The sequence below is a fragment of the Mauremys reevesii genome, linkage group 4 (genome assembly GCF_016161935.1).
Source record: "Mauremys reevesii isolate NIE-2019 linkage group 4, ASM1616193v1, whole genome shotgun sequence".
Classification (NCBI taxonomy): domain Eukaryota; kingdom Metazoa; phylum Chordata; order Testudines; family Geoemydidae; genus Mauremys; species Mauremys reevesii.
In genome coordinates, this window is record NC_052626.1 from 127,372,086 (window position 1) to 127,383,536 (window position 11,451).

Genomic DNA, 11,451 nt, shown 5'->3' on the forward strand with positions numbered 1-11,451 from the left:
ACATTCAGGAACCAGTCTTTTTTAAGTGGAGCCAGTCATAGTTCTTTTGGTTAAGGTTGCAACCAGCATTTGAATCTGGGTCCTATTTTCAACCCTTCTGTAAAGTAGTCCACAAAAATATTCATTTTGCAAAGTCTCACTCAGGCTCAGAGGGCTGCATTAGGCAGTGCTACAAGACAATGGTTGTGCAATGGGATATTGAAAGGTTGGGAAGAGATTAATCTGGCCAAGTGCTGTTTGAAATTGTCTCATGGCTCTGGAGCACTTCCAGGATATCTACCGAAAGGGACTGGCACTGAAATAGATTGGTAACCTGGCCTTCAGTAAACACAATTCTTGCTGCAGTCTGGGAATCCAATTTATCCTCACTTTTTTATATTGCAAATAAGCATACACGGATGCAGTGTGTCAGAACAGGTGCTTCTTTTAAACAGTCAAAGAAATAAAATAAATTAATAAATAATGGGTATATAATCCCAGAAACAGCTCTCAGCCAAAGAGCGTAACATCTACTGCTAAAATACAATACAGAAGCTGATGACTGTTGCCTGTTCATTCATTATTGCACTAGTCTTGTGTCTTGAAAACAATTAAAGGAATTACCAAGAACCAGGGACCTCAATCCTCCACCCATGTGCATAATCACTCCTTCAGTGATCCCTTTATACTGAATATCACTGGTTTTTAATGGTAAATGCAGCTCACAATTTGGAAATCAATCTGGATCTGTAATAAACAGACTTCCTGGACCTGGTGGAAACATTAGCCCAAATGGGGAAAAGGGTGGGGGGAAAGTGGACAGACAGAGGAGTTCAATGCATGTGCTGGGGAAAGAGAGAGAGAGCGCGCGCAACATGGAGGCCACTTATTCACTACAGCCAGGAAAAGACTTAATTTTTAGTAGTTACTTTTTAAGTTTTGTGTACGTACGCTGCATAGGCAGTTGTCAAGGACAAGCTGCTATTCCAGCACTTACATACCATCATGGTTGGTTAGAGATATGGATTGTCTTTAACTTAAAAATACCTAGGTGCACTGACTGACCAACACAACTGAGCTGAACCTGCAATGAAAACTGGTCTCCAGCCTCTCTCTCCACAATGGCAGTTGTTCCCTCTGGAGCACTCCCGAGAGCGTGTATGTAACTAGCCCTGTGTCTGCCTCCCAACATGCAGAACGAGCCAGAACCCAACAGGAACATGCAGAAAGGGGCACAACTGGCCGAGCAAAGCCAGAGGAAGAATTTAGCAATGTAGCAGGCCAGATGTAAGGATGAAGCATCCGTTCCTTCTGCGATCTGGTGGGGTTCTCAAGGAAACACAGTGGGTGACAGAGACTAGGTTTCATTCCCAGGGCTCAAGCGCTGACTAGTCAACATGGAACAGGGGATGTGGGAGCAACACGGGAAAGGAGATTTTTTTTCCCCTCTCAAATACTTTTCAAACAGCAAGCACAACACATTTAGGGCAATGATTTTTTAACAGGGAGACAGGACCGTATGCTGGTGCCAGAAGATTCAGTGGGAATTGAGGCAGCTGGAGAGAGGAAAGAAAATGCAGTAACAGAAATGCTATGGAGGAGAGAGGTGGGAAAGAGGCAAGATGGGAACGTTAATAGGGAGCCAGATAAATCACTTGAGAACAGCGACCGCGCCAGCAACATGAAAATGAGCTGTGGGAAGAAAGCGACCAAATCACAGGAAGAAACCCAGAAAGAAAGGGAGAGGAGAGAAAGAAAAACAGAACGTGAAAGCCTCCTGAAAAGATAAGTGGGCTCCTGCTTATCTCTTGCTGCAGTGAGGGTACACGAAGGGTCTGAACTGCTGCCTCACCCATATTTTATTTAAATATATAAATTCAGCCCTGCTTACAGAATTTGCAGCCATGAAAAAACATTATAACACGTAATTTGTGTTTAGCCCATTGCATGATTTTTGGTCTCTAAAGGGCCTGACCCTGCAAACGCATATTCACAAGAGGCAAGAATGAGTAAAGGCTTGCAGGGATCAGGCCCTACAACCGTAATCAGTTCTATTGGTGAGGGGTAAACAAGTTCTAGAAATGATGCTTCTAGCCCTAGAGTATTAATATGCTCTAGCATGGGGAGTCCAGGTTTCAGCCAGGACTAATAGAGTATCACAAAATGTAACCATGGACCTTAAAGCACTAATCAGCCACATGATCAGCAGGTAGTAAAGAATCCAATTTCATTTGTCCTGACTGAGCTTCTGGTTGTTTCAATTTTACTCCAGGGGGAATTATGTGCCACTGCGCATGCGCAGAATTTATGTCCCCCACAGATTTCTTTGCTTCCCCGCAGAAAAATGACTTTCTGATGGGGAAGTAAAGAAATTATGCAAAAGAGCCCACTTGGGGAATGGAGCTAAGGGAGAAATGAACTCAAACAAAAAGAAAGGGATGTCCATGCAGCAGAGACAAGTTATCCTTAATCAACTCCCTTCCCAACTTGTCACCTGTAAACCAATGGGAACAGAATACCCACACTGCACATTCCTTTAATTGTTCCTGCCCTCCTTCCCCACTGCAAATCAGCCAGGCTTAGAAAGAGTGAACTGGAGAACACACAAGGGAGGGACTGAAACATGGGAAAACAAGGATTTCAGAGACACAAGTGAAACTGGAGCCTAAAGAATTTAAATAGGCCCCAAGTTTGGTAAACAGAATTAAATTCCACTATTCATGCCACTAACTGAGCATGCAGCCTCCATGTCCTCAAGACTCTGTTGCAAATACATGCATGCACCCAAACCAATCACAATGTTTACCTCCTACTTAGGCCTATTGAGAAAAGTGGGGTTTCTCTCATCACAATTGGCTGTCATAAAAAACAAGGTTATAAAACATACCATCACTTAATACTATGCAGAAGCATCTAAAAAGTTAGTTAAACTACTGCCAATGAGAGCTGAGTGGCTGGGTCAGAGAGGGCAGCTGAACCCAAAAAGTTGTTAGGCTGTCAGCATAACCATCCCTGAAACCTGACTCCAAAACAAGGAAAGAATCTGAAATAGAGCTAGCCAAACGCTGCAGCTTTGTCTATATTAGCAAAATTTGCCATTCTAATTCTTTAGTCCTCCCAGCACTTTGTAAAACACCTCATGATCACAAAAAAGTGCTCCAAAGGGTGTACATGTGTGCAAAAATACTTGCTTTCATCAGGGCTAAGTACTGTAGTGGTCTGTGCTGATTTAGTCCCAACATGAACAAAGGTAATAGCATAAAGGTTCAAACAGTCCTCCTCTTACTGTGACATGGTACACAGGTAGCTTTTCAAAAATCTCCCATATTGAACTGCTTCTGGGAACTGTGGGCGAAGTCCCTAGAAAGCACTACACCTGAACCAAATAGCATGGCTGTTATGCACACACTGAACCATTTGTGCTTAACTTGTTTCTATCCCACCAGTTCATTCAGGGGCAGTCTGATTCTCAAATGTAAAAGTGGCCTTGTAGCGGGCCAGTGTGGCTCCCCTCCTCCCCGGGGAGGGTTGAGCCCTGGACACCAGAAGGGGTGGGGCTACACAGCGGTGAGCCCGCCCCTCAGAGGGTCAGGCGGCGACCCGGAAGTATAAAAGCCGGCCCTTCCAGCTCAGTCGGCGCCTAGCCACTGCGGGGAGCAGATCTGCCTGAGGGAGCTCCTGATGGGGGGGAGCTGTTGGAATCCAGGGCAGTTGCCTGGACTGGCCGGAGATCCCCCTCGCTTGCTACTGGAAAGACCTGCCGGAGCTTCCCCGCGCCACATACAAAGAGGAGCCACCAGGAACTTCCCTGCTACCGTGCTGTTACCTCGAGGAACCTCTGGAGCAGAATTGGCCGGACTTCCCAGAGGAACTACCTGATCTACCCCCCAGCCCGGGCTGTGAGGAACCCATGCAGTGGGACTTCCCGGGACCAGACGCCATGGACCAGGTAGGCCCCGAGGGGGATATTGGAAGTGGCCCGGGGGCAGCCAACCTCAGTCAGGCTGCTGACCAGACAATACCCATGTCAGTGTGTTGTGGTCAGGATCCCCACTGACCGTCAGCGGTAACGACCGTGGCCTAGGGCCCCGGGCCGGGACACAGTGGAGTGGGTGGGCCTGTGTCCCCCCCTGCCACCCCACTCACGGGTGGCAGTTATCCCCCTCACGTGGCCACTCAGCCCTGCTGCAAGAGGCCTGAGCTCCCTTGTACTGTTTACTGCTCAGCCCTGCTACAAGAGGCCTGAGCTCCCTTGTACTGTTTATTGCTCAGCCCTGCTACAAGAGGCCTGAGCTCCCTTGTACTGTTTATTGCTCAGCCCTGCTACAAGAGGCCTGAGCTCCCATGTACTGTTTCCTGCTCCGCCTTGCAGCCAAAGGCCAGAGCCCCAGTAGACTCTAAGGCTAGACAACAGAGTCAAAGGGACAGGGCAGAGCCCACGTGAGACCAGCGGGCCGGTGTGCCTCCCCACCTCCCCTCGGAGGGTTGAGCCCCGGACGCACCCCGTTGCAGGCCTGCAGCAATTCAATTACACAAACAAAGCCTCTGACAGAGGGGCCAAGTGCTATACTGATTTACATCCATGTAATACTGGATTTACCCCTTCCAGAATTTCAACACTATTTTCCAGTGCCAACATACCCTACTTCACCAACCCTCCATGCTCATTGTACACTCTTTCTATTCCATTCCACTCCATTCCTATAATGCCCTGTCCTTCCCTTCTGCTTCCTTGATGCCATAAAATATTTCTCCTCCCATGCCATTATGCCACACAATTTAAGGCTTCCTAAATCCCATTCCCATGTGACACCACTTCACTTTCTACTGGTGTCCTTCTGGAGCCATTCTGCTGTGCTGACAACAAAGTCCTCCTTCCCCAGCACCAGCAGATCAGTATCTCTTTGCTAATCCATTTCCAGTGCCACCAAGCTTCAATCCTTGCTTAGCTGGCTGCAGGTCTCACCTTTCCTCCACTCCATTTCCAGAGTAACAAGGCCACAACATACTTGCCATCAGTCTACAAGCCAGTTGGGGGCGAGGTGGTTAAAATGTATCAAACGGTATTGTGCGTGTTTTGTCTGTATGATTGGATTGGTTGATGTGGAGAGAATTAAGTTGGCTTAAGAACAGGTGCCATGGCCTGAGAGTTCCTCAAGGAGTGGGGGTGAGAGTACCAGGGTTCCCCACAGCGAGTAAAGGTGCCATCTGAGTGAGAGCACCACAGAAAACAGCAGGGTGCCCCAGGAGTTGTTGTGTTTTATGACAGATTTGAGTCCTGCCTTGGAGAGGTTCTAATCTGGACACCAGGCCCCTCTGATAAATGCCTTGGGCTGGCCAGGAAGGTTGAACAATGCTGCCATCAGCTCAGGATATGGGGGACTCCAGGCAGGCATGGACTCCGGGAGCTTAGACCCCTCGATTCTTGCGGTGATGAGCAGGGGAAACACCAGGCACTGACTGAGGCAGGCATGGACTCCGGGAGCTTAGACCCCTCGATTCTTGCGGTGATGAGCAGGGGAAACACCAGGCACTGACTGAGGCAAAGGTGTAAATCAAGGCCAAGATATCACATTCTGGTTCCTTTGGTTTCACCAAATAATCATGCTCAGGAGAACAAGGTATTAGTGAACTGAAGCAACAAAGCAGGATCCATGCTATCAAATACACAGTTGGTGGCTAAAGCAGTTAGTACCACCCATGACTTAATAACAGATGAGGCCCCTGACTTTGCATGCAAAATATGAATGGTGCTGCAGGATCATTGTTGGCACATTTGACTCCAGTTGTCTGGTTCAACCTGAAACAAAAAGGCATCCAGGAGGCGGTGTTGTGCTTTTTGCATCTGATCTCAAATGCAGGCTGTCTCCCCTAACACAGCGAGGTCTGTGTGTGTGTCTGTGTGTGTACACTGTGTGAGAGTTCTGGAAGGGGGCTCCAATGGGGTGAGTGTGGAGGCCCACTGTGGGAAGATCAGGTTCCTCATCACAGTGGCACTAGCGTCACTGATAATGCTTTGTGATTTCAATATCCCCGTAGATGATGGTTCTTCTGGATCATTCCAGAATTTCATGCTATGACAACCACGAAACTGCCCCACATAATTGCAAGCTCTATTCGTAAGGGTGGACATACTCTAGATCTGATGTTTGCGTCGGAGGAAGAGGTTAGAATGATGGGACAACTGCATGCTCCTTCGATCTGAGATCAGGATGCCCCCATCGCACGGGGGTGATAAACATGTTTTAATGGTTTGCCCTAGAGCAGTTCTCAAGCCGTGGGCCGGCTACGGCCCAATCAGCACACAGCTGTGGCCCACGTGACATCCTCAGGGCCATACAGGTAGTATATATAGTGTGGATGTGGCCCACATAACACACAGAGAACTGCATATACGGCCCTCAGTGGTAAACAGGTTGAGAACCAATGCCCTAGAGGCTGATGGAGCCAGCAAGTTTCCAGGAGGTCTTGAGGGAGAAGGCTGTTCTTCCAACAGACCACTCTGTTGATAGCTCAGTAAGACTTTATAACAATCTTTTTTTCCTCCACTACAAACAGTGACCCCTAAAGGCACTCTCTCTCTGCTGTCTTTGGCTTCACAAATGAGCTTGGTGAACTGTGACAGACAAAGCAAAAGGGGAGACTGCTAAAGCATTAGAAGCAGAAGTCTAAAGCAGAGCCTGACTGCTTGTGGCATGCACAGCTCTTAAGATCGTTTGCTATGGCTGTACTAAGAAAGGTTTCTTCACTTCCACCATAGCATCTGCAACGTCTCGCACAGCAAAACTGTTCCAAGTGATGGCTGACAGCGTGGTGAATCCTCACTGCCTCCCCTCAGTTGCCAAGTCAAGTTTCTCTCGTTTTCATGTTACGTACCAAACATGAGCAATTTTGTCTGTACTGGGCTATACTTGAGAGGACTCACTCACTCACTCACTCACTCACTCACACTCTCTCTCTCTCTCTCTCTCTTCTCTCTGCTGAGTTTCGGCCAGTGTTGCTTGCTGAGATTATAGAGATGCTGGGTCAGCTTCGTGTCACAAGCTGAAATCTGGACTCTTGTCACTCCTGGCAGGTGAACACCAGTGGAAAAACTGGGTCCATTGTTAATCAAGATTGTCAGTGTTTCCCCAGCGTTGAGGCCCATGCTCAAGAAATCAATTCCAGATGTCAACAATCTGGCTATCTATCCACTGCTGTCCCATCTCCCATTTTCAGGGAAGGTTAATTAGGAGGGTAGTGACAAGGCAACTCTAGCAGTCTCATTCCTTAGATTCTACCCAGTCTTGCTATATAGGCCTGGATATGGGGTAGAAACTCCATTGATTATGTTAGCCGCTGATCTCCTGCTAGTAGTGGACAAAGTGTCCATGCTGATTCTTTTAGATCTACCAGAACCCTTTGATACAGCTGACCGTACAATTTTTTGGTTTCTTTTGCAGACATTAGCAGGGATGGATGTAGCTACTCCTGGGCAGCTCCATTCCCATCTTTCTGAGAGAACCCACAAGCCTGCAGTGGGAAACTGTCCCATGTTACAATGGATCTCGTTTGCAGGGTGCCACGTGGGTCAACAGAGTCAACTCTTTTGTTCAATGTGTGTAAGTCACTCCTCAAAGATGGTAAGGGGGGTGACATGGGCTGCACTGTATTCAGTACACTGATGACATCCAGCCCTACATCTTCATCATGTATGACCCAGAGAGAGCAGCAAAACAAATTATTGAGTGCCTAGATGAACTTGAGACTTGAATGAGAGCTGGCTGTATACAACTCAATCCAGACAAGACTGAGGGTATGTCTACACTACCCATGGTGGGCAGCAATTGATCCAGCAGGGATCGATTTATCGTGTCTAGTCTAGATGCGATAAATCGACCCCCGAGCCCTCTCCTGTTGACTCCTGTACTCCAGCGCCACGAGAGGCTCAGGCAGAGAAGACGGGGGAGCAGCAGCAGTAGACTCACCGTGGTGAAGACACCACGGTAAGTCGATCTAAGTATGTCATTCACGTAGCTGAAGTTGCGTAACTTAGATCAATCCCCCCACCCAGTGTAGACCAGGGCTGAGATAATGTAGGTGGGCTGGAGAAAGCAGCTGGAATTGTTTGGGGATCTTATTTTAGCACCTCTCATTCACAGAGTGCAATTGCCATTTGTAAAACAGGTGAACCACTTGAAGCTGTTATATCCTGGGCTACTCTGGATTGCCCAGGTAGCAGAGGTGGCCATCTACACCAGGCAAGACAAGTGCGACTTTTTCTCTCCAAAATGGAGTTTGCCACAGTTTTCCATGCCATGAAGATAAAATTGCTGTAATATGCTCTTCATGGGGCTGAATGCTAGGACCATTTAGAAGCTGAGGCTGGTACAGAATCCTGCAGCCCATTTATTAAATGGAGTTACATGATGGGAACACATCCGATCAGTGCCCCAGGATCTGAACTGACTTCCAATAAGCTTCCAGGTGGAATTCAAGGGGTTGGTTTTGCCTACAACCCCCTAAATGGTTTGGGACCTGGTAACTTGAGGGACTGCCTCTCCCTCCATGACATGCTGTTGCAACTGAGATCAGCAGAGACGCTCAAACTGCTGTTCCTTTGATATAAAGAAAAAGAAGCAGTTGGCAGGGCATTCTCTGTGAAAGGGCATCCGTTTTAGAATTCAGTCCCAACCTTGGTCCATGAGGGCGCAGATTTGTTAACCTTCTGGGCACACTGAAAAGCCAATCTTTTTTCACTCTTCTCTAACGCAGTTCAGAAAAACAAGGGCCAACATAGATAGTTATGGGAAACACCTTGTTTATGTTTGTCTATGTTGTGATTTTTAATTTAATTTTCCAGAGCACTTGACAGGCACCTATCAATAAATTCCACAAAGAAATAATCCTCAGTGTCTTCAAGTCACACTTCACTTACGCTTCATCTTGCCACCATACTGCATTTTTTTCTCATGCCAACCAGACTTAACACCATTTCTCAGGGAGAATGATACAAGCAGTAAACTTCATCAGGCAACACATGATGAAGGCAATGAGCTGGCTCAAGACTCAGCACTGGATGGTGCATACAATGACCTGTCAGACCTCAGCAAGGAGCCTCTCTCAGGAGAATGGTACATGCACTAAGCTGTATCAGGCCAAAGCAGGCAACTCCTCACCAGGGATGGAGTATGCCAATGAGCCATATCAGGTCTCAGCAGAGAAGATCCTCTTATGGAGGATGGTGCTAGCAGTGAACTTTGTCAGGCAACAGATGATGCATGCAATGAGCTCCCAGGACTCAGCAGGGAGCCTCTCTCAGGGGATGGTGCATGCAATGAGATGTGTAAGGACTTAGGAGAGAGTTCCTTTCAGAGGTATGATGCATGCCATGAGCTGTGCCAGGTCTCAGCAGGGCCCTCCCCCCAAGCCTGAGGTGGGTCAGCCCATGGCAGGGGGATGGTGCATGCCCTGAGCTGTGCCAGGTCTCAGCAGGGCCCTCCCCCCAAGCCTGAGGTGGGTCAGCCCATGGCAGGGGGATGGTGCATGCAGCGAGCTATGACAGGTCTCAGCAGGGCCCTCCCCCAAGGCTGAGGTGGGTCAGCCCATGGCAGGGGGATGGTGCATGCCCTGAGCTGTGCCAGGTCTCAGCAGGGCCCTCCCCCCAAGGCTGAGGTGGGTCAGCCCATGGCAGGGGGATGGTGCATGCAGCGAGCTGTGCCAGGTCTCAGCAGGGGACGGAAGGGGTGGGGTGGTCTGTCGCTTTTTCAGCATTCTCGAGCCCTTCAGCGGGGAAAATCCCTCCTCTGGTTACACTGGCGGAGGGAGCGCGGGGGGGGAAGGGCAGCTAGCTCTCCGTTGCCATTGGCTGCTGTCGCTGTCCATCCGACCATTGAGACCAATGATAGCACAAGGCCTGTGGCAGGGCACGAGGGGTGGGTCTCGATCCCGCCTCGGCCAATGGTGTGGGAGAAGGTGGGCGGGGCTACCCCGTTCGGGGGAACAAGATGGCGGGTGGGGTTATTGCCCCAGCTTCCCCCCCGGCCGCCACCCCTTTCTGCTGCCCCCGCTATAAGGCTCCGCAGAGGCGGCCACGCTCCCCCCAGCCCCGCACGCGCCCGGCCCGGGGAAGGCCGCCGCCCCGCCCGCTCCCCCGGGTCACCTTCCCGCGACCCCCGGGGTGGGGTGCCGGCCCCGCGGGCTCCGCTTTACCTGGCCGCGCTGCCGCCGCCGCCTGCTCCTCCCTCCTCAGCCGCGGCGGCTCCGGATCTCCCGCGCCGCCTCCCCGCACGGGGCGGACGGGCTCACAGGGCCGGGGGGCGCGCGGGGGAGGGGGGGGAGACAAGATGTCGGCTGGGTCGGGTCCGCTCCGCCGCCTCCGCTGCTGTCGCCTCAGCGCCGCCCCCGCATGCCCCCGCCGCGGCGGCTCCGAGCCCGGCCGGCCCGGCCCCGCTGCTCCCCGCGCCGCGCCCGGGGCCCCGCTCGCTGCTCCGCCGCCGCGGCTCCGGCTCCGGCGGCTGCTGCTGCGGGGGGGAAACAGGGAGGGGGGGACAAGATGGAGGCGGCGGTGGCAGCGCAGCCCGGCCGAGCGGAGAGGGAAGGAGGCAGCGAGAGAGCGGGCGGGGGAGGGGGCTGCAGCAGCTTCGCTCCCCCCCACAGGCAGGGACCGCCCCCCCTCGCTCCCCCCTCCCCGGACACCACAGAGCGGGAGGCCCGGGGGCAGCGGCCTCTGGGGGGGAGGGGAGCGGAGACTGCCCGGCTTGAATGCCCCCACCCCCGCTGGTCTGAAGTGGGGGTGGGGTGGCCCCCTGCCGCTAGTGTGCTGAAGTGGGGGCAACCTGGGGGGCTGACCTCCACCTCATGTTAAGCTGGGGGGTGTCCCCGTGTCTCCAGGGTGCTGCAGGGGCAGTTTCGGTGTGCCCCCCCCCCACACTTTCAGTGTGCTGAAGTGGAGGGCAGCCTGGGGGTACCCTCACTGGGCTGAACTGGGGGGTGTCCCCCTGCCTCCAGTGTGCTAAAGGGGGGACAGCCTTGGGTGTGTTCCTCCCACTTCCAGTATGCTGAAGCGAAGGGCAGCCTGGGTGGGTGACCTCCACCCTTCTATATTAAGCTGAGGGGGTGTCCTTCTGCCTCCAGTGTGCTGAAATTGGGGCACAGCCTTGGGGGTGACCCCCACCCTAATTTGCTGGGGGTAGTTTGAGAGTATCCCCTGTACTCATGGGGGGGCACCCTGGGGATGTCACTCTGCACCCCAGTATACTGATGGGCAGCCTTAGGGTGTCCCCACCCCTACAGTGGTCTGGGAAGACGGGTGAGTTATCCTTCCCACACACCCACCCAGCAACCTGAGGTTTTCTCCCTTCCCACTCCCCCAAAAATATGCTGAAGGGTCAGCTTGAGTACCACCTCTCACTCTGAATGCAATCTGTGTACTGACTGCTCTGCCTCCCATTGCACCCCTTTTCAACCCCACCTCAAAGGCAGCCCAGAACT

General features: G+C 51.6%; 1 protein-coding gene across 5 annotated transcripts in view; it reads right to left on the reverse strand.

Moving 5' to 3' along the window:
• BRPF3 (bromodomain and PHD finger containing 3) overlaps positions 1–10,295 on the reverse strand; it is a 45,599-nt gene extending 35,304 nt beyond the window's left edge. For all 5 annotated transcript variants that reach the window (XR_005598064.1, XM_039537452.1, XM_039537451.1 and 2 more), the window contains exon 1: positions 10,171–10,295. The gene's annotated coding sequence lies outside the window, so the exon portion shown is untranslated. The remainder of the gene's footprint in view (positions 1–10,170) is intronic.
• Between the last annotated feature and the right edge of the window lie 1,156 nt (positions 10,296–11,451).